Raw genomic sequence first — 25,596 nt, 5'->3', positions numbered from 1 at the left:
TGATGACGTCACTTCCGTGATGTCATCACACAGGGGAGGGAGACGTGCTGCTCTGTGGCACACTGGCCGCCCAAGTGCCCGGTGGCAGCGGCAGTGCGGGTATGTGCTGGGGCGGACGGCTTTGCTGCGTGGAAGGCTGAGCGCAGGGCTAGGAGGCCCTTGTGCAGTTCGCCTGCCCTGCTGCCCCGTGCCGCCTGCACGGCAAGCTGGCCGCCCCAGTGCCGGTGCACTGCGGAGCTGGTGGCGGCACTATGGCGGCTGGCTTGCCGTGTGGGTGGCTGAGCGCAGGGCTGGGAGGTCCTGCGCACGCGGCAAGCCAGCCGCCCCATCAGTGGGGCAGGCGAGGGCCTCCCAACCCTGCGCTCAGCCTCCCATGCGGCAAGCCACAGTGTGCTCCCGGCGGCTGGCAGCCATGTCCAGCCCACCCTCCTTGACAGCACCAGGGGCAAGCTACCCCCCTGTCCCCCTCGATCCGGTCCTGGTTGGGGCAGTTGGTTGCAGAGTGGTGGCAGAGGTTCCTGGGCTGGTATGCTCCTCCCCACCCAATATGGGGCCCACGGCAGCTGTCTCAGATGCAGCATGGCTCAGACCACTCCCGAATGCAAGGTCCCTCACACAACACTGCTAAGTAAAGGGGCGTGTGTATCTGAGGTTCCTTCTCGTCCACCCCAAGCTGCTTTTGTTGGCGACACGGGTTCTGAACCTGAGCGTGCTCTTGGAAACCTCTGCAGCAATCTCCAGATTGAGCAGGCACCCGAGGGAGTGTGGCATTCCAAGGGAATGACAATAGAGGCCTTGCGTTGCTCCGCTTCACTGAGAATTTCCAGCATTCTGTGAAATGCTGGTTTGCACCTTAATGCTGGCACCAGCTGCAGGGGGGCAGACTTAGATCGCTGCTATGAAAAGGGAGGGAGGGCAGACTGCAAGTTGGTTTAGCCTGGAAGACAGAATGGGGATCTAGATGGGCACTTCCATTCCTCCAAAGTGCCTGCATTTGTCCAAGGCATAAGCAGGGGGGTTGTCTGGGCTGACAATGGGAAAAGTGTGGGAATTTAGCAAGTGTTTTCATTTCAGTCATGAAAGAGTTAAACTGTGTTACCTACTTAATTAGTAAACATACTTTGAATGTAACCATTAGAGCTTCGAATAAGATTCCCACCATAGAAAGGGGAGTCACTAAGCATAATGAAGTAAGATTAGTATTTTGTATTGGGCAGTTAGTTTATTGGGGGCAATTAATTGATGCTATATACTGAAGTTTTATTGCTCTTTGTTCACTTCACTTCACTCTCCTTCTTCACTTCACTTCTTCTTGTCTCTACTCTAAGACATTTATCTAGCAAGATGTAATCAGTTTAGCAATTTATTATTTTCTCCAAATGTAACCCTAATTTTTATCCTTTAGTAAAGTAATTTTACAGAGCTACACTGGAGTGTGTGTTTGTCAATCTATTCTCATTACTTCCAATGTGCAATCTTTGCACAAAGTCTGCTATATTTTCCTACAAAAAGTCCTTCTTTGCACTTTGGAGCATGTCTCATTTGGGAATCCTGCCCATTCAAAGTTCCCCAGCCGCAGTCCCCCCGCCCCACTGCTTCTACAGAAAGTCACCCCCAGGTCGGATTTCCAAGGATGGGGAACACGTTCAAGCATTTCAGGGGCTCAGCAAGCAGACAAGCCCTTTGTGCATCGGCCCAGCTTGCTTTGAATGCCTCGTTTGTTGTTCTGATTAAAAGCTTCAGAGACGATGTGCGTGTGTCGCGCAAGTAACACAAGGTTAAGCTACAAAGTGATTGCTTTTTGCAGCTCTGGTGCGGGCTTGTTTTGACGAAGGGGGTTGCAATCAGAGATTGTGCCCAGCTAAGTCTGCAGTTGGCGGGTGGATTGTAAGTAACACTTATCTCATGCATCAAACTAGACATCATGTAACACTCTGCGTTCTGTGCACAGAATGTTCATTCTTTTTGGCTTGCTCTGTTTTAGAAACCTGTGACTAAACAATTTGGGTTGGATCCTTCCAGCTGTCCCACTCATTCTCTCCTGATTCCCCTGTTTACTGCAGCCCCCAACTCAGGATTCTTTTGTCCGTGTGTGGTCCCATTTCATGAAAGAGCCATTTCATTCGTCAAAAGGTGGCCTCTTTTGGAGGATCCTTTCAATTAACTCGAAGGCTTAAGGTGGGTAGCCATGTTGGTCTGTAGTAGAGCTGCAGGAATTGATTCCCATGGCACCAGGATTTTCAGGGTGGAAGCTTTCGAGAGTCAGAGCTCCCTTCTTCAGATACTTATATCTGACGAAGGGAACTCTGACTCTCGAAAGCTCTCAGTCTGAAGTTCTTGTTGGTCTGTAAGGTGCCATGGGACTCAGTGCCAGTGCCAGAGTTTCTGGCGCCTGAGGCCAGATACCTGTTCCCATGTGCACACGCCCAGACTGCATGATGATGTCATTGCACGTGATGTCATCACACAGGGCGTGCCGCTGTGAGCTGGCTGCCCCAATGGCATGGCAGGCAGCTGGGATGGGGCACGGGTGGCCTCCCAGCCCTCCTGCTCAGTTGCCCTGCACCGCCCCAGCCGCCTGCCACACCTGGCTGGCCCACAGCTGTGTGCTGGCTGCGGCAGCGGCAACTGAGTGGAAGGGCTGGGAGGCTGCCTCTTCGATTGCCCTGCACTGCCGCCACTAGCACACACTCCTGGCTGGGCACAGCAACTGCAGGCCAGGCGTGGCAGGCGGCCGGGCTGGCACGCATGTGTCCTCCCAGCACTCCCACTCAGTTGCTCCACCTGCCACCCTGGCTGTCTGGCCTGCAGCTGCTGCACCCAGCGGGAGCGCATGCTGGTGGCGGCGGCAGCGCAGGGCAGCTGAGCAGGAGGGCTGGGAGGCTGCAACAGCTCAGCTGTGGGCCAGGCACAGCAGGCAGCCAGGATGGCACACGGGCTGCTTCCCAGCCCTCCCACTCAGCCGCCAGCGCTGCCACCGCCTGCTCCACGGCATGCATCCCTGCCCCCGGTCAGTGCTCAAGGCAGCTGCCAGCACCGCCTCCATGGACGCGCTGGCCCTGACAGGACTCAACTCTTGAATGCCCCAGTTTATCTCATCCTAAGGCTCAAAGAGATGCCCTGATGTATTCCTTAAATTTCCATCTCCGCTTGCCCCTAAGGAATTCAGGGTTCTTCTTCTCTTCTCCTTCCTTTTATCCTCATTAGGTTGAGAGACAGCAATGGGTTTATGGTCACCCAGTGGAAAAGCAAGCCTTTAATCATAGGTTGTTCTAGTCCTAGTCCTGCACTCTAACTACTGCACAAAACGGCCTCTCCAGTAGTTACCCCAAAGTAGGGTTCTCAGCCTCCAGATAGTGACTGGAGATCTCCTAGAATTACAACTGATCTCCAGGCAACAGAAATCAGTTCCCCGAGAAAATGGCTGCTTTGGAGGGTGGACTCTATAGCATTATACCCAGCTGAGGTCCTTAAACCCTGGTCTCCGCAGGCTACACCCTCCAAATCTCCAGGAATTTCCCAACCTGGAGCTAGCAACCTTGGCCGTTTTCACGCTGCTTACCAGCCACGGAACATCGCGCCAAGCTCCCGGAACGACAGCGTCTTCCTGGCATGATTTCACGTGAGAACTGAAGACACTGTCGTTCCGGGAGCTTGGCGCGATGTTCTGTGGCCAGTAAGCAGTGTGAAAACAGCCCTTATCTCACTGCAAGATGGGGTGCATCAGCTCGAGTTCTAGATCCCTTCTCTCCTTCCCCAGGGGCCATTCAGGAAGAGGACAGAAGGGCCGTTTCCACATGTCTTCTCCCCCTCCTGAAAAATAACGCAAAACTTACGGAACAATGCGCCTTCATGGCGCGATTTCCCGACATGACTTTGCTTCGTGGCACAACATCAGAAAACGCACCATGAAGCAAAGTCATGATGGAAAATCACGCCATGAAGGCGCATCGTTCCATAAATTTTGCGCTATTTTCCGGGAGCTGGAGACGTGGAAATGGCCAAGGCCTGCTATTGGTTTCATTAGCCCTGGAGAATGGTGTTGCAGAGCCATAGCTGATTGGCTGCTGCGTGACATTGTGATGTCATAAGACTCTCCGTGGGATCTCCTGATTTCCTCCAGGCATTGCTTCAGGAAAGAGAAGCCTTTTAAAATGGTGATGAACCAGATGCTGAAAACAGCTGTGCACAGCACTGGAAAAAAAGTGAAAGCAAGGAAGGGCTGGGGGAAATATTTTGTCTTCTGAAAGGGTGCCCTTCTTGTGTCTCCAAGTGAACAGTCTGAACACTTCCCCAAGCTCCTTAACACAAAAAAATATGCATGAAATATTTGAGGAAACAATACACACAGTTCTACTGCGTTCTAATAAGAGAGAACAAACTGGGGAAGGCAAAACACATTTTTGGGACTCCAAATTGGTCCTTTGGTCTTTTAAAAAAATAACTGGATTCAGGGCTCTACTCTTGGTATTAAACCTATTTGTATTCGCTAATTGATTTGGTATCGATTTCCATTGGTTTCAAGAGGAAACACATTTCTAACAGTAATTTTTTCCTTCTCCAAGAAAATATGGATGAAATCGTAGTGGATTGTTCCCTTTGCCCAAGGGACCCTGCTGGCCAAGTTTCAGGATTCCAGCAAAGGCTTATCAGAATTTATAACAACAAGAAAAAGCAACAACCAATAATACATGACAACAGGCACTATCTAGGCAAGGCACTTAGTAGGACAGCGACAACGTAGCCATGTGACTTTTTCCACCTTTCCTTCCAGGAGGCTCAAACAAGTGGTGGGTGGAGTGTTTTATAAAGATATGGCATGCACAGGCAAGGGGAACGACGCGCTATACACATTTGTTCATGTGCACACACAAAGAAAATGTGACTTTGCCTTATTGCCCTTGGTTCGCTCTCAAATTTTTCGATCTTGGATGTGTGCCGAGAGAAACATCCGGGAGATGAGGTGTAGGAGGGCGGAGGACTCAGCTCCCCTCACTCACGTGCTGCAGTATTTTTCACTTGAAAGGGATTCCTCCCCCCTCGACTTTAGGCCAGTTTGGTGTCGTGATTAAGAACGGCAGGACTCTAATCTGGAGAACCGGGTTTGTTTCCCCACTCCTCTGCTTGAAGCCAGCTGGGTGACTTTAGGTCAGTCACAGTTCTCTTAGAGCTCTCTCAAACCCACCCACCTCACAGAGTGATTTTGGGGAGGATAATAATAACATTGTAAATCATTCTGAGTGAGCATTAAGCTGTCCTGAAGGGCAGTATATAAATCAGATATTGTTGTTATTGTTGTGCATGAATGGGCAGGCTCTTGCACAAATACACAAGGATCACTGTAATTGACGCTGGGCTTTAAAAGTTGAGGTGACCTTGGCTGTCCCATTTTGAGTTCCCTTGGGGCTGCTTTTAAGTAAAAACTAATATCTAAGATGCCGAGCTCCTGCGCTTCATCTGCTTTGGGGTGTGTGCATGGTTATTATTGGACATGGCGCTTTGGCTTCCATCTCTGTTTCCCGCACCTCAGTCTGCAAAAGCAGGTGAGCTGCCAGTCCCATTGGGAAGCTTTAGACCAGGCTGCAGCCCTGCCTGCCTGCCAGTAAAGGTAAAGGTAGTCCCCTGTGCAAGCACCGAGTCATTACTGACCCATGGGGGGATGTCGCATCACGACGACATTTTCTTGGCAGACTTCTTACGGGGTGGTTTGCCTTTGCCTTCCCCAGTCATCTACACTTTACCCCCAGGAAACCGGGTACTCATTTTACTGACCTCGGAAGGATGGAAGGCTGAGTCAACCTTGAGCAGGCTACCTGAACCCAGCTTTCGCCAGGATCGAACTCAGGTCGTGAGCAGAGCTTGGGCTGCAGTACTGCAGCTTAGCTGCCAGTCACATTGCGGAGCCTAGACCAGGCTGCAGCCCTGCCTGCTTGCCAGTAGGTACAAACAAATCTGGCGGACGCAGCCCTGGAGAGTAAAATGCTAGCTCCCAGGACCCGTCTACATACAGATAATCAGGAAGTGTCTTGGTGCAACGGGGCCACTCCTTTGGTCCTTGTAGCCCCTGATAGTTTGAATGGGCTTGTCATTCCCGAGCGTATAAATACACCAGGCTTGTGATGCTTAATGGCGTTTTTCCAAGTGCCAAGACATTTCCCCCACATTGCCATTCATCACTCTTTGCATAGCAAAGGAGACAAGGATTACTAAGCGCAATGACTAGAGCTTTACACCTCTATGTGTTGATCGCTTCGTAGATATCAAGCCAAGGGATGTGATCCAAACAGACAAAATTCTAATGAGCTTGTATTGACAGCCCACTCCATTTCCACAATAAATGCCCTCATTAGTATGAGTTCAATATTGGGTGTTTTTGTTTTTTTCAAAAAAGAAAGGCAGAGTTTCGATTACGCTTGTTCCCACTTTTCCTGCCAACGCAGCCGCCTGATTTCCTACACAAATTCATCCACAGCCCTTTTGTAGAAGCTTCTGCCATGAGTCATATTGTTTGAAGCTCTGCAAACAGAATGGCATCTATAGAATCCCATGTAAATGGGGGGCTGGATCTTTATTGTTCAAGTTCCGCTGGACATGTCAAGCTATCCCGAGACCTTTCAAGGAAAACTGGGCATCGCTTGCTTACGTTGCTGTCGAAAAACCTGAAAAGTGGTCCGCAATAGATACCCTCAGATCAGAGTAAGGCATCTTAGTTCAGTTAGCAAATCTATCTGCTAAGCATTCCCAATGATCTTACTTTTCTTCTTGTTGTAGACCCAGCAGCCTGCCCTGTCAATAAGAATCATAGGGTTAGAAGGGTACCTCCAAGATCATCTAGTCCAACCCCTGCACAATGCAGGAAATTCACAAGTACCTCCCCCTCCACACACACACACACCCAGTGACCATGTGACCCAGTGACCACAAACTCCATGCTCAGAAGATGGCAACACACTGTCAGGATCTCTAGCCAAATTGGCCTGGGGAAAATTGCTTCCTGACCCCCAAGTGGCAGTTGGCATTACCCTGGGCACGTAAGAAGGGGCCATGAGAACTAAGCACTGATGTAACCCTTGTGGAGTATTTCCCTTTGTCTGTCCTGGATCTACTGCCCATCAACTTCATTGGGTGCCCCAATGAAGCTTCTCTATCCACTTCCTTGACCCCGTGCATAATTCATGTCTCCCTTTAGCCATCTTTCTTCTGGGTTAAGTCCAAGATTCATGAGCCTTTCCTCACAGGAAAGGTGCTCAAAACCTTGTAGTCTTTCTAGTTGCCCCTTTCTGTACTTTTTTCCAGCAGTGCAATATCCATTTTGAGATACAGCAACCAGAACTGCACAAAGTATTCCTAAGGAGGCCACAACATAGTTTTAGCTATGGGCAGGGCTTTTTTTCAGGGGGAACACGGGGGAACGGAGTTCCGGAACCTCTTGAAAATGGTCACATGGCTGGTGGCCCCGCCCCCTGATCTCCAGACAGAGGGGAGTTTAGATTGACCTCCGAGGGCAATCTAAACTCCCCTCTGTCTGGAGATCAGGGGGCGGGGCCACCAGCCATGTGACCATTTTCTCCGAGGGCAACCCACTGAGTTCCACCACCTCTTTTCCCAGAAAAAAAGCCCTGGCTATGGGCATTACAACACTGGCCATTTTATTTTCAGTCCCTTTCCTTATCATTCCCAGCATGGTAATTTGCATTTTTATTTTTTTTATTTATTTGTTTACTTGATTTGATTTATACCTCACCCTCCCCACAGATGGGTTCAGAGTGGCTAACAACATTTAAAAAATACATTAAAAGTCACAAAACCATAAAATCAATAATAATTTTTTAAAAGTCATTAAAATAGTCCAGGAGCAGGTTATTTAAACAAATATTGGGAGTCTGTATATGGGCACAGCAGATGGCCGAGGGCAGCCCCAGAAAAAGTGGTGGTCTTAGACAGGGCTTTTTTTTCAGCAGGAACGCAGGGGAACGGAGTTCCAGAACCTCTTGAAAATGGTCACATGGGTGGTGGCCCCGCCCCCTGATCTCCAGACAGAGGGGAGTTGAGATTGCCCTCCATGCCGCTGGAGCGGCGCGGAGGGCAATCTCAACTCCCCTCTGTCTGGAGATCAGGGGGCGGGGCCACCAGCCATGTGACCATTTTCTCCGAGAGCAACCCACTAAGTTCCACCACCTGTTTTCCCAGAAAAAAAGCCCTGGTCTTAGATGGAAGAAGGAGGACACCCGCTGGCACTCAGCCAAAGGCCTGGTGGAACATCTCCATTTTACAGGCCCTGCGGAACTGTAACAGGTCCCACAGGGCCCGGATCTCTAGTGGGAAAGCATTCCACCAGGCTGGGGCCAGGGCAAAAAAGCCCTGGCCCTGGTTGAGGCCAGACAGATTCCTTCGGGCAGGGACCACCAGGAGTTGCTTGCCTTCAGAGCGCAACACCCTGCGGGGGATGTAATGGAAGAGGCGGTCCCACAGGTATGCAGGTCCCAGTCCCAGTTCATCACCATTGCACACTGGTTTGCATTTTCATTGAGCTTTCCACTACAACCCCAAGAACTCTTTCAGTTTTGGTCTCAGCCAGTTCAGACCCCATCAGCATATACTTAATTTTTTTATTCTGTTGTGCATCACTTCACACTTACCAACAGCAAACTTCATTTGCCACAGTGTTGCCCACCCATACAATTCGTGGAAATCCTCCTGGAGCTCTTCACCATCTGCCTTGGTTTTCACCATCCTACCTATTTGGTATCATCTGAAAACTTGGCTACTACAGACGGCTCACCCTCAATTTCAACTCACCGATGAGCAAATTAAATAGAACCAGTCCCAAACCGATATTGATCCTTGTGGGGCTCTGCTGCTCATTTCCCTCCTCTGGGAGAATTGTCAAATTAGTCCTACTCTTTCAGGGCAATCCTAAATGAAGTTACTCCATTCTAAACCCATTGATTTAAATAGGCTTAGAATGGAGTACCTCAGTTTAGGAGTACACTGTTTGTTTCCTGTCATTTAAGAGGACCCATTCTCTTAGCCCATGACTGCAGAGTTGACTCTGGAGCAGGGCTTTTTTTCAGCAGGAACGCAGTGGAATGGAGTTCCGGCACCTCTTGAAAATGGTCACATGGCCAGTGGCCCCGCCCCCTGATCTCCAGACAGAGGGAAGTTTAGCTTGCCCTCCATGCCCCATGGCACGGAGGGCAATCTAAACTCCCCTCTGTCTGGAGATCAGGGGGCGGGGCCACCGGCCATGTGACCATTTTCGCCAAGGGCGATTTAAACTTTAAAAAACTCCCCCCTTGTTCCAGCTGACCCAAAGTGACATCATTGTGTGGTCCTGAGTTCCATCACTGAGTTCCACCACCTCTTTTCCCAGAAAAAAAACCCCTGCTCTGGAGTAAGCCATAATGTCTACCGTGTCACCCTTATCTGCTTGTTAACCTACTCAAAGAACTCTATAAGAGTTTGCAAGGCGGGACCCAAGCTCATTTCCCCTTTGTTCCTCAATGGGCTCCATCAGTCTCTCTTTGATGAAAGTTTTTATTGTTTTACCTGCTTTTGCAAGCCCTGCGAATTCAAATGGCCCACTGGAGTGGATCACCCTTTGGCATCCTTCCAGTCCTGACTCCTGAGATTGCTAAACAGTATCCCAGTAAACAGAGACGAGAATCACTACTACTATCAGAGCCATTGGACCAGCTCTATGCCATTGACTGATCCTCTGCGGAGAGAAGAACATGATATGGGCTTAGACCGGAATTCCTTCACATGTATGAAATACTAATACTACAAGAGATTTTTTTTTCATTTGTCAATGCCAGCGGATACGATTATTTCTCTCAACACACACAGATTGCCTTTGCAGAACTGCTACCTGTGTTTTTGTAATGCATTTTTGCAATATAATTATTCATTGTTTCCAGAATCCCGCCCAGCAGGGCTTTTTTTCTGGGAAAAGAGGTGGTGGAACTCAAGACCTCACAATGACATCACTTTGGGTCAGCTGGAACAAGGGGGGAGTTTTTTAAAGTTTAAATTGCCCTTGGTGAAAATGGTCACATGGCCGGTGGCCCCGCCCCCTGATCTCCAGACAGAGGGGAGTTTAGATTGCCCTCCGCACAGCTCGGCGGCGCAGAGGGCAATCTAAATTTCCCTCTATCTGGAGATCAGGGGGCGGGGCCACCGGCCATGTGACCATTTTTAAGAGGTGCCAGAACTCCGTTCCACCACGTTCCTGCTGGAAAAAAGCCCTGCCGCCCAGTAACTCTTTGCTTTTCACAGCATCAGTTCCTGCTCTGTTGCTGTCAGCATTGTGGTTTGATTCAAACAGTGGAGGTGTTACACTTGATAAAAATGAAAAAAATGGCTAAAACAGAAAAGCTTTTTGCTCCTTTTTTATTTCTTCCCCCTCCCCAACATTGTCCCATCCATTCTCTGTTGCTAGACTGCTTCCACACGAAAGAGTGCACTTCGAGACAGCATCAATTTCCTTGGATATGAGCCCCCCCCCCAGCCCACCCCACAATTGGCCTTCATCCCCGGAGAGGCTAGCCCTTCTTTTTCCAGCTTAATTGCTCCAAGCAAGCACGGTTAGTCACTGGGTAATATACCCAAGCAAGTGCGAGGTTTAATGAATCATACTAACTCTGCACTCCAAGCAATTAGGTAAATCTAGCTGTTCGTTAGTGAGGCATAAAATAAATTTAATCTCCCTTCTAAAAAATCAATTATAGTGCTGTAATGTATAATTCAAGTTTGGTCATGCTACATAAATTTTCTGTTTTTAGTACGTTTTTAAACGGGTTGGGTTATTAGATTCTCCAGCCTCTGTGCCTATGCTGGAGGGCGGAAAAGCAGGAGGCAGCGTTTGGACACGGGTCTTTGCTGTCTTTTCCAGAAAGATTTCCCCTTCTTGTTATCTGTGGGGCTGTTGGCTTGGAAATGGTTCAGAGAGAAACCTGGCCAAAGCATAACCTGCTGATGAAGTTGTAAGTTAATTGAAGCAAGAAAAAAACATCTGGACGCCTCATTAATTTAGGAGGCCGGAGATGCTTCTCCGGCTTTTATTTCCATTTCCCAGATGCTCTATGCAAGTGGAGTTTGGTTACCTGGTTTACACCCTCCTATTTCCTCCATCATGGTGATATCACAGATGACTGTTTTTGTCTCTTTGAGCTTTGGGGGGGGGGAAATGAAAATTATTTCATGGACGTTAGATCCTATCAGTGGCTAGGAATGGAACCTCCAGATTCAGAAGCAGTAGAGCTCTGCTTTCCAGATGCAGAGCCACAAGCCAGGGATAGCTGGCCAGCACCGCCATTTGCTTGGAAGCTTCTGGCTAGCCAAAGCCACTGTAAGAAACACTCTGAAATTTCCAGTGTAATCCTAAACAGAGTTATTGCAGTCTAATCCTATTGACGCTGTTTGTCAATAAGTCAAGTACAATTTGGCCACTGAACCCTACCCCCACCCACAGTTTGTTCTTACAGCACAGCCAGGGTTCATGAGAATAACTGAGGGCCAAGCTACAAGTGACGCCTGACACAGGTTGGACACTTGTCAGCTTCCCTCAAGTTTTGATGGGAAATGTAGGCATCCTGGTCTTGCAGCTTGGCTCTCCGACTGCTGTCCAATGGACTTTTCATCTGTCACTTGTCCAACATTCCGCCAAGCTGCCTACATTTCCCATCAAAACTTGAGGGAAGCTGACAAGTGTCCAACCTGTGTCATTCGTCACGTGTAGTTTGGCCCTGAGAGTTTCCTAGGACAGAAAGCAAGCTGCTGCTATCCCCAAAGCCGCCCATTTTGTGAATTCACAGGAGGATGTAAGAATTGATTCAGCGTCTTCCAAAATCATGCATTGCCATTAGAGTAGGTCACTGTAAAGGAAAAATGCCATGGTCTAACTTGGACATGAAGCCACCTTTTTGAAACTTTGGTTCAAGAGACTTTCCTGCCTCTTGCAAGCAAAATTCTTTCTCCGCACACACACCGCTCTCTGCCAGAGAGCTCTCTCTCTCTCTCTCTCTCTCTCTCTCTCTTTCTCTGGGAATGAAGTTGCTTTCGTTTTTCTCAGCCTCTGTCCTTGAGATAAGATAAGACGTTTTAGCTGGTACCTAGTCGAGCCTCCATGGCTAAGCTCTTCCTGAGTTAATTGGAAAACAATTTGCACCTGCAGGACTGGGGTGTGCACCAAGGACTACAAACTTGTCACATCCCTCCCTCTTCATGTAGATACCTACTTTTCAGGTGATGTCAGCAGTTGTAACCTGATCAGCTGTCCAGGCCTGGGTCACTCTGGTTTCAACTGGCATAAATTTGGCTACTCAGAAATGGAGCTCTAAGTTTGTGGTGGGTTTCAGTAACAGATAACTGCAACTCGCCCCTTGCTTCACGTCTGGCTCACACTGGATGGGTGCTGAGGCTCCCATCTGTTTGATTTGCTGTGTTGCCTAACTACTTTGACTCTTGACCAAAGTTGTGACTCCTACACCTTCAATACCAACTTGAATTACTGTGGTATGTATTAGATAAGAGCTTAATGCTCTAGGGTTTATTGTTGTATTCCCCACATTCTGTCTTGTATTTTAGAAACTTGCACTTAAATAAAATAATTATATTTCATCTTCGTGTGGGTTAGTGATAGGTTAGCCAGACCCCGGTGGGGGCGGGGGATTCCCCACCCTCGCTCCCCACCCCACCCCCATTTACCTAATGAGCGGGGGAGCACACCTTTCCTGCACACTCCCCCACAGCGCTGCACGCTCCTGTGTGCAGCAGCCACCGGGATCGGGCCCGTTTTGGCCTGGATTGGGGCTGCTGCAGAGCGCAGGAGTGCTCCTGTGCTCTGCAGTGCCCGAAAACGGGCCCAATCCGTGGCAAAACAGGCCCATTTTCAGGCTTTGTGGAATGCAGGAGCGCTCGCAGTGCCCCAAAACGGGCCCATTTCAGCGCAAATTAGGCCCGTTTTGAGGCGCTGTGGAGTGCAGGAGCACTCCTGAGCTCCGCAGTGCCCAAAAATGGGCCTGATCCGTGGCAGAAGGGGCCCATTTTGGGGCGCTGTGGAATGCAGGAGCACTTCTGCACTCTACAGCACCTCAAAACAGGCCCATTTCAGTGCAAATCAGGCCTGTTTTGAGCCCCTGCGGAGCCTGGGTGCCCTCCCAGGGGCCGCGTGATGACGTCCCTCCTGCAGTGACATCATCACGCTTGTGGGGGGGGTGCATACGCTTTGCGCACACTCATGCCCTCTCCCCCAAGGTAAGTGCCAGGCTGCTATCCCCCACCGGGAGGTTGAGGGGGCCTGGCAATCCTAGTTAGTGATTTGAAGTCTCAAACTACAAATCATTCTGTTGAACTCACCTTGTGAATGTTTGTGAACCACCTACCTGTAATAACGTTCTGTTTTGAGAATTCTACTTGCAAACTACCATTGCAAGGTAGACTTCTGTTTGTTAAATCCCTTATAGGCTTTGGAGTGCCCCTTTTCTCCTTTGCCTTGGGATAGCCAAAGGAGCTGGTGGCAGTCTACCTAGGCAATTGTGAGTCTTTCTCCCTTGGGTTACTGGGCAGTCTGTGCCTTTCCCCCTCAGCTTGGTTGCGACAGAGGTGCCCCATATCAGTCACCCTTCTTAGATCGACAGGCCACTACAATTCTGAGCAACAGCTAAATGGGTGCCCCAAAGAGCAAAACGTGATTCAAATTAACTTTGCGCCAAATACATTAGCAAGCTGGGAAACAGTAGAAGAAGCTCAATATGAAACCCCGCAAGATCGTTCCTACAGTGAAGATAGCTGGTATCCAACAATAACTCATTGTCATCTTCTCTTTGAACATGTTCTGTCAGAAGAAGCATAAATTTTAAAGGTATATATATTGTGAGGAGGGAAAGCACAGAAAGGTCATAGTGCATTGGGAGGCAGTGCGTTGTTATCAATATCGGTGTTAATTTTCTATACAAGAAGCCACTGTCTGTTGCCCTGTTAAACATCAATGTTCCCATCCTAAATTTAAGATCTGAAGAAGTGATCTGTGACTCACGAAAGCTCATACCCTACTACAAATGTTGTTAGTCTTATAGGTGCTACTGGACTCTTGGTATCTGAAGAAGTGAGCTGTGACTCACAAAAGCTCATACACTACCACAAATTTTGTTAGTCTTATAGGCGCTACTGGAATCTTGCTCTTTTCTACTGCTACAGACAGACTGACACGGCTACCAATCTTGATCTTTATTTATTTAAAATATTTATTAGCTGCCTTTCTTTGAGTTTATTTGTTTAAAAATATTTATCAGCCACTTTTCCTTCACAGATGCTCAAGGAGGCTTAGAATGTCTCTCCTCTTAAGGGACAGTAACTGAAGCAAACAATATATTCAAATAACTTAGAAAAGTTATATCCACCAATTCTTATGAAATTCCAAGAAACAGTTAAAAGCCCCAAGATTTAAGGATCTAGAGATTCTCTTTTCTCCAGCCAATATGGCAACGTTGCTTAAGTGTAAACCAACCCTTCGGCTCCTCAGATAGGTTTCTGTTGCCACCAAAGGGTTTTATCTTTATTTAATAGATAATATAAGAAGGCTTCTTTGTAACAGTTTGACAGAACAATCGGCACACGAGGGTGGCTGTGAGATACAAACACATCGTTCTTTTCTTAAACAAAAGTAGAATTTATTTATAAGAACATAAGCGCGATGGTGGCGGAGTTTGGATAAGCGTATTCATTTCAGAATCATTCTTAAGCTTGGTGGTTTCCAAAATAATGACATCATCTCAACAGTATATTATTCACCAACTCAGTCAAACAGAATCATTTTCCACACAGATCTTCCGTGAGGTAGGTTAGGCCGAGAGCGTGTCACCTAGCAAGTTTCCATGGGGATTTTAAGAGGGGCCTCTCAGACCCTCGTGAAACTTTGTGGGGAAATAACCCAGGAGAAATAGGACACTGAGCTCGATGTACCTTGGACCCGGTTCAGCCACCTTCATGGCTATCAATGAATATCTCAGAACTTCTATGGATAAAATTGCCATAAGGCAGGGGTGGGCAAATTGCGGCCCGTGGGCCACATGCTGCCCGCTACAGAGTTTTTTGTGGCCCTCCAAGACAATCAGAAAAATCTGCCTTGAACCGAGATTTGCAGCTATAGATGATATGAAATTAGCACAATAAATAAATTGAATAAAACTACCACTATTTTATTTAATTTATATTTATTGATTTTTATGATACAATTTATACCTTTTCTGAAATGCAAAGTTAACTAATGAATGCAATCATTTTAAAAGGTGCGGCCCTCCGCTAACCTCCGCTCCCACAAAGTGGCCCCCGAGCCAAAACAATTGCCCACCGCTGCCATAAGGGAAAGAGAATGATGTCATACTGTCGGGATTTTAGCAAGTGTTTCCATTTCAGTCATGAAAGAGTTAAACTGTGTTACTTAATTAGTAAACTTATTTGCATGCAACCACTTAGGCCTCGAATTTGGTTTCCTGCCATAGAAAGGGGAGTCTCTAAGCATAATGAAGTCGAATTAGGAGTTTCTATTGGGCAACCTGTTTATTGGGGGGCAATTAAGTGATGCCACATACTGAAGTTTTATTTGAATTTGAATTAATGAGAACAGACACACACACTGGTGTGTGTGTCTGTTCTCATTAATTCCAACGCACAATCTTTGCATTAACTCTGCTAATTTCCAACACATACCATTGATCACCTGAGGTCATGCTCATACCACATGAATCACGTTTTGCTCATCTCTTTAAATTAAAAAAAAAAACCCTATCCTTCAGTGCTGGACCAGAGGGTTTGTTAATTTCATCTTCTCTTTTTTTCTCTCTACACTACCCTCCGGTAGAGAGATGAAATTGATAGAGCCTTCCGGGAGGCAAAGATGAAATTAACAAACCCTCTGAGAAGCGATCTGTGAAGGCTCTGTCAATTTAATCTCCTTACTCAAAGGTAGTTTAAAAAGACAGAGCCGACGGAGATTGCTCCTCAGAGGGTTTGTTAATTTCATCTTCTCCTCCTGAAGGCTCTGTCAATTTCACCCCCCTTTCCAGGAGGGGAAAATAAAATTAAAGCCTCTGAGGAGCGATCTCCCCAGGCTGTGTCTTTTCAAACTACACTTCCTGGCTAACTTTACATCTCCCTACGCTTGAACGTCCCCATGTAAGATGTCTCAGGTTAGAGAGACTTCCGGAAACAATACTCTAAGATCTGTGGACGTTCAACCATAATCTTAAAAAAAATCAGATATGGGAAAGTATTTGCACAAATGGCTTTACTGTTTGCAAGATCAAACGGAGCCTATGAAGTGGCACTCAGGCACCACCACAATGAAAAATAGAAGTCTTCATAAATGTTTCCAATTCCATCTTGAAGCCCAGGAAATGCACGCACATATAGTGGAACGCAGAAGAGACACACTGCAGACTTTGGAGGGTTCTAAAGATGTGCCTGCGTGTGTACATGTTGAATTCACTTAAATTTTTAAATGCCTAAATATACATCATGCACAGGCCTCTTGCCAAAGAATACACATTGCATATTTAACAGTTAAAAAGTGTTTATTTTTTTCCCTACCACAAAGATCACAGAGATATTCAGGCTGTCTATTTGACAAGATGGTGGGATTTTGTTTTAATTGAAAGTGCCTGCCAATTTTTCAGTGAGTCATATGTGAAGTGATTAAATTTCTTGTTAAGTAGTTTGTTGTGACAAACACAGCACAAGGATTCCTGTGAGTGAGGAGAGAGAGGCTTTTTTATTTTATTTTTTTTCCTCATCTCTGCAAGACGAGAGGAAGATCAAGGGTTGCATTTAACAAAATTAGTTGCCCTTTATGTCTGTACACAGCCATCCCTCCTCGCTGTAATTGTGGAAGCGAGAACATCGTTAAGAAATAACAAATGGCCTTGCAAGCCTCCTCTCCAGAGCTCAGGGCTATAAAACCTAATTAGAACATGCAGATAATGATGGAGAGGCGCAAGCCCATTTGCTCGGCACACAAGCCCAAAGAAAATGGGGAAGCCAGCTGGCCATTCGGCTGGTTAGCGGAGGAACCTTTTGCCCTCCAAAGCAAGCCCTTGTCAGACCTTTGGGCCTCATGACACTTCTTGGTGAGCCTCCAAAGGGTTCCCTTCTGCAAAAGAGGGTGATCCCTAGGCCTATTCACAGCACACTGTAGTCAGTCCTGGGAGAAGGGAAAGCCCTCCCCTCTTCCCACTGCCTTCTCTAAACCCAGGTTCCCACGGTAACCTCCCCTCATGTATTGGGAAGCCAGCCCGCTTAGATCACGCAAAGGCACTGTAGCACTTTAGGCTGATCACCTGTATTACAGTCTGTACAACAATCTTGGCAGGTAGGTTTCTATTATTACTAAATGCCTTCAGGCATCAGACCCTGAAAGGAAAAATGTGCGTTTGTTCATATGGTTATTGCCATGAGATTATTGAGTCTGTGGCTAAATTTCTTTGTTGTGCATCGAAGAGGAGAGTGGGGTAATGGAGGTTTCTTTTTGTCTCCTTGCTGACTGAGCATGTATATGCTGTTATGCCAATAAACGTATTCGATCTCGATTTCGAATATGGTTATTGAAACGAAGCTGAATTCTCTCCAATGGCAAATCATTGCTGTGGGGTGGGCTGGGACTCTATACAAGTGCTGTGGCTCCTCTTTTCTTTCCTTCTTACTTGTTCGAGGCAAGGGCCGTCTCTTCTGCATGCCCATGTTGATATACAGACAGGGAAAGAGAGATGTTCCACTTTCTCCCTCCTGGAAACCAGGCAGCCACCGCCGTCTTAGGAAGGCCCAAAGCGAGGTGGCTGGACTCAATAAAAGAAGCCACGTCTTCCAGTTTGCAAGATCTGAGCAAGTCTGTTAATGATAGGATGTTTTGGAGGTCTTTCATTCACAGGGTCGCCATGGGTTGGAGGCGACATGTTAGCACACATAAATGCTATGCAATCGGGTGGGGGGAACAAGGGCTGGGGAGGTGCAGCTTCACACATTCAGTTTGTTTGTTTGCTTCTTTTAAATGATCATGGAGCCACGTGTAGGGTTCAAGGCTAAGAACACTTTCCTACAAGTAAGCCCCACTGACAGCTGATATTGAAATAATAATAACAACAACATTCGATTTATACAATGCCCTTCAGAACAATTTAACACCTACTTACAGCAATTTCCAAAGCCAGTTATTATCATCCTCACAACAATCATCCTGTGAGATGGGTGGGGCTGAGAGAGCTCTGAGGGAGCTGTGACTGACCCAAGGTCACCCAGCTGGCTTGAAGCGGAGGAGTGGGGAATCAAACCGAGTTTGTTTGGCCCTTAAGGGCAACTGGCTGGCTGCTGTGTGAAAGTCTCTCTCTACACAAGATGCCTCAGTGCATGTTCGTCAAGGGTAGGGAGAGACACAATGTTAGCTGGGAAACGTAGTTTACAAAAGACAGAGATCGCAAAGATCACGCCTCAGAGAGTCTGTTAATTTCATCTTCGCCTCCCAGAAGGCTCTGTCAATTTCACCTCTCCAGTCCAAAACTGTGTGGGATCACAAGCCAGGAATGGAAATGGGCTGGAGCTACATTCCATAGCCGAGCTTAGACCTGGAGAGCTTATAATGGGATGAATTTTCCTTTCTGGCATTTCACAGCTCCGTCACACATCTCCAGTGTAGAGCAAAGCCTTTGCCCTGGCTCCGGCTCTGTCTTTTTGAACTGCGCTTCCCGGCTACCATTGCATCTCCCAACACGCGTTCTTCACGTGTCAGATGTCTCATGTAGAGAGACTCTCAGACAGGATGCTGGACTAGATGGCCCACTGGTCTGCTCTAGCTGGACTCTTCTGATGCTCTTCTGAATAAAATGGGACCTACTGATGAGTCAAACTGCTTAGGCGTGCACTGCCCATGTGTGGTTCTGCCACAAGGTAAAGGTAGTCCCCTGTGCAAGCACCGAGTCATTCCTGACCCATAGGGAGACGTCACATCACGATGTTTTCTTGGCAGACTTTTTGTTACAGGGTGGTTTGCCATTGCCTTCCCCAGTCATCTACACTTTATCCCCAGGACACTGGGTACTCATTTCACCGACCTGGGAAAGATGGAAGGCTGAGGCAATCTTGAGCCGGCTACATGAATCTGGCTTCTGCTGGGATCGAACTCAGGTCATGAGTAGAGCTTGGACTGCAGTACTGCAGCTTACCACTCTGCGCCACGGGGCTCTTATTCTTCTGCTACTAGGGAAAGGGAAATCAGGGGACACTAACCCTCAGATGAGGGGCACTGCTGGGGGGTGGGGGAAACAAGTCTAGCAAATCTGAACCAGAGTTTTTAAAAAGCAGTGGGTGTGTGGACATGTATGGGTTAATACTTGCCTCTTGCAAAAACAAAACTGGACCACCACCCCCCACAGCCTCTGGGTCCACCTCGGAGGCCCATTGGCTCATAGCAGAACCCTCAATCTGTGCTCCAAGGGCAAGCCATATTTTAACGGGACGGTCAGCTGCCAAGCCTGTCTGGTTTGTCTGAATCTATGCGCCAACCCAGGCAGGACTGGGCCAGGGAATGTGGTCCTCTTGGGGCCGTAGTGCTGCCAGATGTGCTCCTTCTGTTGTCAGGTTCACCCTTGACACGCAGCACTGCCAGGCTGGACTAGATGACCTCTGGGCGCCGGCGCATTCCCACCCCTCGGTTCTCTTTCCTCCGATCAGAGCTGTCATTCCCTTCCGCTCCTGTTTAAATTCCCTGACAAGCAGCTTATCATTAATACTGTTTGCCTAATTAACACATTTCTTGAATGACAGCAAACATGTAAACAGGTTTCACTGAGCAAACGGCTGCCTGATTAAAACTCCAGGCAGGGCTAATTATATGGAAATTTCTTCATTAGTTCCCCTCTTTCTTTACCAGCAGCCACAAGGGCTGTGTTAATAATCAGGCAGGACTGTCATTGAGGAAGGAGCGCCTTGCCTTTCCCCCATTGTGAGGCTGCAATTAACTTTTGGTCCCAAGCCGGCCCAGGCAAATCCCTTCTGAGCCATGGAGCATGGCTGGCTGGCTGGCTGGCTGGCCGGCGGGGTGAGGGTTTGTTTCTCTGAGTCAATCAGCCATAAAGTTGCTGCAGCCGTTGTCGGAGAAAGCACCAGGGAAGGGGGGAGCTGAGGAACAGAGAGACAGCTGCAGTGCAATTGATCTTGTGACAACAACACTCCAACACAGCGACACTGACGCCCGGGAACATCTTCTAAGCCTGTTTAACTGCCATGGCCTCAAGCAAGGATCTGTAGTTTATTATTATTTTTACTTCATTTATACCCTGCCTTTCTCCCCAGTGGGCATCCAAAGCAGCTTGCGTCCTCCTCCTCGTCTCCATTTCTCCCCCCACAACAACCCTGTGTTATAGGTTAGGCTAAGCATCTGTGATGGCCTGAAGTCACTTAGCAAGCTTCCATGGCATGGCGGGGAATTGAACCCGGGTCTTCCAGAACCTATTTGAGCATTCTAACTACTTCACCACACTGGCCTACACGAGGAGTCTCTCTACACGAGACATCTGACACGTGAAGAACACGTGTCAGGAGATGCAATGGTAGCTGGGAAGGGTAGTTTTAAAAGACAGAGCTGGTGGCAGGGCAAAAGGCTTTGCTATATACTGGTGCTGTGTGAAGGGGCTGTGAGACATCAGAAGGGAAACTTTAGCCCATTATAACCTCTCCAGGTCCAAGCCTGGCTCTGAAAGGCAGCTCCAGCCCATTTCCATTCCTCGCTGCCCTCTGATTGGGATGCCACACAGTTTTAAACTGGAGAGGTGAAATTGACAGAGCCTTCTGGAAGGCAAAGATGAAATTAACAAACTCTCTGAGGAGTGATCTCCGCCAGATCTGTCTTTTTAAACTACATTTCCCGGCTAACATTGTGTCTCCTACATTTTACACTTGACGAACACGTGCAGAGGTATCTCATTGTAAAGAGACTCTGAGATGCCCAGCAGTTGCCCCTGAGTGGCAAACCATGCCCACCCTCTTCCTTACCCTCCAAAGGCAGGGACCATCTATCTGGAAACAGCTACTTCCTTGGAACATGCCAATATTTTGGCTTCATTTCCTATCACAATCAGTGTCTGTGACTGTGTGGGACACTTAATGGTGCAAAATTTTTAAGAAATGCCCACCAACTCAACAAGGTTGAAGACCCACCATGTACTACAGGCACAGGTGTGCCTTCCCCACACCTGCAAAGGCAGAGGCCAGTTTAAACTGGCCCAATGGAGGAGACAAATGCATCCAAACAGATTCCAGAATGCCCTGGTGGATTTTGAGAACTTGAATGGCAACTCTTCAGAAATCCTAGTAGGAGCTTGGAATGAGAAGTTAGAAAAAGTTACGTCGTTTCTCCCAGGCATCCTCTCCGTTTCTCATAAAGGGCCCTGGATGCCTGCTTTACTCAGGGGACACAAAAGGAAGAATTTGGATCAGGATCACAGCAAGTGAGAAGAAGGGACTTCTGACTTCCATTCTGCGAAACTGCCCCCCTGTTTGCTCCACCGGGGATTCTGAATTTACTAAATTACTTCATTTGTACTCCATCTTTCTTGCTGAGACTCAAGGCAGATTACACATTCAACTAAAAGCCATGAGATAAGAGCAATCTAATCAGAGCCAGTTTGGTGTAGTGGCTAAGAGCAGCTGAAATCTAATCTGGAGAGCCGGGTTTGATTCCCCACTCCTCCGCTTGAAGTCAGCTGGGTGACCTTGGGTCAGTCACAGCTCTTTCAGAGCTCTCTCAGCCCTACCCTCTTCATAGGGTGATTGTTGTGGGGACAATAATGATACACTTTGTAAACCACTCTGAGTGGGTGTTAAGTTGTCCTGAAGGGCAGTATATAAATTGAACGTTGTTGTTATTAATACGATCAGGGCTTTTTTTTCTGGGAAAAGAGGTGGTGGAACTCAGGACCGCACAATGATGTCACTTTGGGGCAGCTAGAACAAGGGGAGAGTTTTTTAAAGTTTAAATCACCCTTGGTGAAAATGGTCATATGGCCAGTGGCCCCGCCCCCTGATCTCCAGATAGAGATCAGGGGGCGGGGCCACTGGCCATGTGACCATTTTCAAGAGGCTCCGGAACTCTGTTCCACCGTATTCCTGCTGAAAAAAAACATTGAATATGATTATAATCTACAATCATACAGACAACTCACAACTACGTGTACAAAGAAGTTTTTCCAGTGGGGCAGAGAGTGCTTCCCTGAGGTGATTTGGGGTTGGGAAAACAGCAGTGAGGAAAGGCCCCCTCTCTCCACATGCTGCAGTCCTCAACCAAATCAGGCCCCACATGCCTGGCAATTGAGCTCCTAGTGGGGACAACGGCACTCCTGCCTAGGGTGCCCAACACACCCTCACAAAATGACAGGAGATTTGGGGGGCAGAACCTGGGGAGGGTGGAATTGTGTCATTTCTGGGCAACGTTCAAGGCAGCCTCCTTTAGTGTATATGGTTTTTGGTGGTGGAGAATGCCCTCAAGTCATAGCTGACTTATGGCGACCTCTGGTGGCCTGCTTCTGTAACCCTGGTCTTTGTTAGAGGTCTCCCATCCAATTGCTAACCAAGGCCGACCCTGCTTGGCTTCTGAGAACTGACGAGATCATGAGGAAATTCCTACCCGGCAGCCATTTTTTTCTCCTGCTCCTCAATTCCTTGGGGGGTTGAAATTCTGGGGTGGATAAGCAGGAGGCCTACATCTGACTGACGGTCCTCAGGGCAGACCTGGACCTGACCAGAGGACTGTATATCGTGCTGTTAGGTGAAAAACCAAGGAAAGAGAACCGAAACTCCCCTGAGTGGAGGCAACAGCCTGCTCTCCAGGCATCCCAGCATCTCCGTGCAAAAGGCAACACAGAGGCTGTGGTTAGAGTTGCCAGCTCCAGGTTGGGAAATTCCTGGAGATTTGGGGGTGGAGCCTGGGGAGGGTGGGGCTTGGGGAGCGGTAGGACCTCAGCTGAGTATAATGCCATAGAGTATAATAATAATAATAGCAACTGCTCTTATATACTGCCCTTCTAGACAGATTAGTGCCCCACCCAGAGCGGTCAACAAATTCGTGTTATTATTATCCCCACAATACATCTGGGGAGGTGGGACCGAGAGGAGTGGCTTACCCAAGGCTTCTTACTGAGCTCACGGCAGGAGTGGGAATTGAACCAGCAGAGTGCTGATTCGCAGCCTAACCACTTCACCACTGTGCTACAGCAGCTACAGTATACCTTCTAGGGCAGCCATTTTCTCAAGGGGAACTGTTGCCTGGAGAAGAGTTGTAATTCTGGGAGACCTCCAGCCACCACCTGGGCCCTGGCAGCCTTATTTCCCAGGGACAGGAAGATGAAAACTGTGACTTCCCCTGGTATTCAGAAACTGCTGGGAAGGATGCATCTGAGGGCTTTCCCCAGCTATCCGACCAGCGTCATCAACCTGGTTTTAATTTGTGCAGAAGAGGTACCAAGCCACCTTTGTGACCCAGACACAACTTCGGCTTTGGACCACCAGTGAACCCCCTCCCCTGCTGCTCTCGCTCCTCACTTTTTGCTTATTTACACTTTCTGAATAGGAAATATGCTGATGCTGGGTGCCTACCGTGTGTGTGTGTGTGTTTGTGTGTGTGTGTGTTATGTGCCATCAAGTCGCCTCTGATCTATGTTGACCCTATGAATGAAAGTCCTCCAAAACGTTTTATCATTAACAGACTTGCTCAGATCCTGCAAACTGGAGGATGTGGCTTCTCTTCTTGAGCCAAGCCATCTCATTTTTGGTCTTCCTCTTTTCCTATCCACTTATTTGTCTTTTTGGCCATCCATGGAGTCTGCAAAACTCTCCTCCAGCACCACATTTCAAATGAATCTATTTTCTTCCTGTCTGCTTTCTTCACTGTCCAGCTTTCACATCCATACATAGCAATGGGGAATAGCATAGTTTGGATTATCTTGATCTTGGTTCCCAGACAGACATCTTTATCTTTAAGGATCTTATCTGGGTCCCTCACAGCTGCCGCATCTTGGAAAGAAAAATCATGGACATGTTATACCGACCAGATGGGAAGCAGGGAGGAAGCTGGCTGGATCCCTGCCTTGACTGGTTTTCACAGGAACTTTGAGGTTGTAGGCAGGGCTTTTTTTCTGGGAAAAGAGGTGGTGGAACTCAGTGGGTTGCCCTCGGAGAAAATGGTCACATGGCTGGTGGCCATTGAGCGGTGCGGAGGGCAATCTAAACTCCCCTCTGTCTGGAGATCAGGGAGCGGGGCCACCAGCCATGTGACCATTTTCAAGAGGTTCCAGAACTCCGTCCCCCTGTATTCCCCCTGAAAAAAAGCCCTGGTTGTAGGTATAAAATATTACCCTGCAGCCATGGAAGAACCCGGTTAAAACGTCTCCTGAACGAGGGTCTCTCCATTCTGTGAGTGTGAGAGAGGGCTGCCATGTTTTGGACGGACTTGCTCCGAGAAGTGAAGGTTGGATGGGCCTGCGGCATGCCAGCCTTGCGTAATGAGCTGCAACAGCTGAGGAGGCAATTACCGCTTCGTCGAGGACTGTCTAAGATCATCAGTAGCACCTCATTACTTTACAGATTGTTCAGGCTGTTGGCAGATGACGAGGGCGCTTTTGGAATTAAGAAAAAATGTTTTTTGAAAAGGCCCAGACAGCCTTTTGCGCAGAGGAGAGCTCCGTGTGATAAAAGTTAGCTGGCGGTTTGTAGCTAATTAGACATCTCTTTGTCCGGTGGCAGAAACACAATGGTAGATAGTGAGGGAAGAGGGTGAAACGATAAGAGAAATTATGTGGACACGGAGGGGAAGATCTTCTGTGGAATATCATCACTGGAAAAGCTGAAATTCACAGTGCTGGAGTGTCAAGAGCAACCATTTCTGGGTGTTCCACATGAGGACTGCTGAGTCTTGCGTGGCTTTGCAGTGATACAACCCCACACAGAGAATGTGTTATTTGCTGCGTTCTGGCTGCCTCCCGTCACTTCATTTATGCCTCGCCTTTCTCCTCAATGGGGACCCAAAGAGGCTTACATAATTCTCCTCTCCTGTATTTTATCCTCACAACCACCCTGCGAGGTAGGCTATGCCGCAAGTAGGTGCCTGGCCTAAGGTCACCTAGCAGGTTTCCATGGCCAAGTGGAGGTTTGAACCTGGGTCTCCGAGATCCTAGTCCAACACTCAAACTGCTATAGCCCATTGGTACTCATGAAGAAGCGACCCCTTCTTCAAGATCTGTGGCTCACAACCCTCCAGTTATGCGCACACTTCAGCAATAGATTTTAAAGTGAAGTTTTATAGACACTGGTTGTTTTACCATGATGAATTTTCATCATGATAGTGATTCTATAAAGGCTATTAAGGTTATTCTAATCGGTTCTGAGTGCTGGGTGGGGTGGGGTGCAGAGTAACAGATGGAAATGAATGCCATCAAGGCATTAAATAACAACAGGGGCATGTGGAATAACCAGGGGTGAAATTTGGCCTGTCCTCAGTCTAAGCAATGGGCAGGCACGGGTCATTTCGTAGAAAAAGAGCTGGAGGAACTCATTAGC

This window comes from Eublepharis macularius, chromosome 18 (assembly GCF_028583425.1).
Source record: "Eublepharis macularius isolate TG4126 chromosome 18, MPM_Emac_v1.0, whole genome shotgun sequence".
Classification (NCBI taxonomy): Eukaryota; Metazoa; Chordata; class Lepidosauria; order Squamata; family Eublepharidae; genus Eublepharis; species Eublepharis macularius.
Note: the sequence above shows the minus strand (reverse complement) of the source record.